Source organism: Chiroxiphia lanceolata, chromosome 17 (assembly GCF_009829145.1).
Source record: "Chiroxiphia lanceolata isolate bChiLan1 chromosome 17, bChiLan1.pri, whole genome shotgun sequence".
Lineage (NCBI taxonomy): Eukaryota > Metazoa > Chordata > Aves > Passeriformes > Pipridae > Chiroxiphia > Chiroxiphia lanceolata.
The window spans coordinates 4,772,273-4,775,682 of record NC_045653.1 but is presented as its reverse complement, the minus strand read 5'-3'; positions in this window follow the sequence as shown (position 1 = coordinate 4,775,682).

The window sequence follows — 3,410 nt, the reverse complement described above, 5'->3', positions numbered from 1 at the left end:
TTCACTCATGCAAAACTGGCATTTGGCTCTGTTCAGCTCTGTGTTGGCAGCCACGCTCTGGGATGGATGGGAACAGGGATGGAACAGGGATGAGGGCATTGCTGCCGTGGCAGCCGCAGAGAGTGGCCGGGACTGGACCGTGGGAGGGCTTGGGGCCACATGCGAGTGATCACAGGGACAGGACACGGGGACATGGGGCAAAGAAACCTCCCCCGCCCGTCAGCCGAGCCTTCCTCCTGCCGAGGGACACAGCGACGGCGTGTCCGGCAGCAGCAGGACCTGCTGCACCCCCGTGTGCCCGGACACCCGGGCTGGCTGTGCCCTCGGGCTGCCCGTCGGCCATCCCCGGCTGTACCTGCTGCTGCCCACCGAGAGGAGCCTCCAGAAAGGGACCGAGGGCTGATTTCCCATCGCAGGAAACGAGCACGAGGGGCTGCTGCCACCTCCTGGGGGCTGTCGGGGCATGGCCACCCGGGATGGACAGGGACCAAGGACTGACCCAGCCAGGCCGGGGACTGTGCTGGGCTCAGGGACACGGCGGGTCCAGCCACCTCTACTGGTTAAAAATACTGGGGTTCAGAGATCACCTAAAGGAGACAGGGAAAAAAAAATATCCTCAAATCCCTTCAGGTCCTTTATTACTCCCGGAAACCCCCAGATCAGTTTCTCCATGTGAGAACAATGCCCAACACTAAGAGCACTAATGATGGGAGTGTTTTAATCTCCATTCCCGAAAAGGGCAGAGGCGCTGCAGCCCTCCAGTAAACCCCAACCAGTTTAATGAACTCCCCGCGTTGTGGCCAGGACAAACAGCAGGTCCGGGTACTCCTCCCTGCCAGGCTGGACCCAACTCCCGGGGCACGGCACGGCTGTGGGTGTTTAACCAGCTGGGAATGGGGCCGACAGCTGCCACCAACTACTTACCTGAGGACTAGAGACAAGCCCCTCCCTGCCAGGGCAGCCCCTGTGGTGGCTGGTGGGGGGTGAGCCTGCGAGTAGGATGGAGGTTTCACCCTTGAGGCTGAGGTAGGATCTGCACCAGCTGCTGGGTTGGGCAGGGTTTGGGAGGGGGTTCCTGGTTGTGAGAACCAATTTCTTTGGAAATTTTTTTGCTGAAGTGGGTGAGAAGGGTGTTGGGGGTTGCAGTGCTGTGTTGCTGCTCGGTGAGAGCCTGGTTCTGGTGCAGAGGGGGTTTGGTGTGTGAGGGCTGCGCTATAGGCACTGTGTTTCCCACTCACTTGGGGGTCAGGGCACAGCAACACACTCCAAGGTGGCAGGGAAACAGTGTGCCCTAGAAAGGAAAGATGGGGAATAAGGTGACTGCCAAGGAAAGTCAGCAAAACTATAAAATGAACGTAAAAATCAGTGGTTGACCTAGCAGCTGAAATGTCTTCCAGTGGTTCTAAACCATGGACGCTAATGTGTAGTTTGAGGGAAACTGAAGTCTTAACTTTAAGTTGTGTAAATGTAGCGATGTTTTAGTGCAGTTGTTTTTTAAATAACTTCTCCCACCCCCCATTCCTCCAGCTTCTTTACCTCAGATGATTTAATTCCTTCTGGCTGTGGTGGTTAATTGAATGTATAAACCCCTCCAGCTGGGGCTCTTGTCTGTTATCTTGGTGTTGTCCAGGGGCAGGGCTGGGAAGAGGACCAGCCTCTCCAGCAGCTCAATGCTCCAGCAAGGCTTACAAAGCTCATCCATCTCCTGTTCAAATCTGAAGTGGGAGCCCCTGATGAAGGTCGTATCAGTACAAACCAGAGCTGCCCTCAATGATGCCCAGTGACCCCTTGCATCCAGACCCTTCTGTACCCCCAAAACTGGCTGTTGCACAAAGGCAATGGTGCACGTGCCCCTATGCTGTCACCCACTCTTCCCAAAGGCTGGGCAGCCTCAGCCTGTGCCACTGATCTTTACATGCAGCCCCACAGGTGAAAACCTCCTCTCGGGTGGGTGACCTCACCTGTGGGGCTGCACAGCCAGGGAGGAAAAGGTGAAGGGTGTTTAACCAGCACAGCCTGGAGCCCTGCTCTGGCTTCCCAAAGGCTGAGCTCCTAAAGAGCAGGTAAGGACTGTTGTTCATGGCAGCTTTAGGATTGAGCTCTAGAAACAGCCCACAGATGCTTTAGTGTTTAAAATAAATGAGCATCTCTTGGTGTGGTTAAGATAAAAATAACATCTTCACCGGGATGGAAGGGAGGCAGGAGAGCCGGCGGGTCTGCTCGCATTGGGTGGGTGAGTCATGAGCAGCAGGGCCAGGGCCCAGCTGGGCCATGGGGGAGGCTCAGGCCTGGGCAGGTGGAACATAAACCAGACCCTGTGACAATGCCCACTGTGACTGTCCCACAGCTGTCTCGGGGGGCAGGGTGCCCCCAGCCAGGCTCCTTGGATGGGACAGGAGGGGTGTTTGCAGGGGACACACAGGAGCCCATTGCAGGCCCTGCCTGCCTGTGTGAGCCCCGGGAGCTCTCCCTGGCCCAGCGTGGGCCAGCTGTGTGTGGCAGCTGGCACAGGGAAGGGGTTGGGTGTCCCCCTGATGGGGGACATGGAGTGGGGTAGGCAGGGGCACCCCTTCCCTGCCTGACAGAGGGGCTGCTGTCAGTCTGGCCAGTCTGATGTGGCTTTAGCAGCCCCCAAAATCAAGCTGGGTGGCTCTGCAAAGGGCATCTGGACTATGAGGAAACTGAGGCACAGAGCAGGCCTGCAAGCTGGCAGGGACCACACAGCAGTGGGTTTGCTGTTCTTTGGAACAGTGGAATGAGACCTATTGGTTTGGAGAATGGGATGGGCTGGATGAGGTGGAAGAGTAACTTCTGTGAGGTGATAGAAGCTGAGCTCTGGGTTCCCCTGCCCCTTCCAGGCATAGCTCCTGGGCCGGGAGGAGCAGCCAGAACTCACAGTCCAGCAGCACCCCAGGGCCCTGCATCACCAGTGTCTGTGTTCAGCTTTGGGGGGTTCCGTAGTTAAGGGCATTAAAAAAATCAAGTTTACTCTTGCACTGGTTTGCAGATGAAACAAAGCTGGATGGGGCAGTTACTGCTTGTACAAAGAGGATTACAGTTTTATATTGGTCTGATAAAACAGGAAATTATCCAAGGTAACTGCCAAGCAAGTCAACAGAGACATATAATTTTTCTTTTCTAAGCATATTAAGTGAAGAACTCCAACCTGTGAAATGACTGAGGGAAAAGCCAATGTATTGATAACTGAATATGAGAATGGGTCACTTAGGTAAAAACTTCTTTTTGTTCCAGAATAAGGAAGTCAGGCAGCTGCCTTCTCTCAGAATATGCACTTCACTCCAAGTTTTGACAAGTGCAATATTTTCTTAAATTTTGGAATAGCTGCTTTTAAATTAAGCCATCCAAAATGTCTTCACCCGAATTGCTTCAGAGCGATTCCCCCCCCCCCC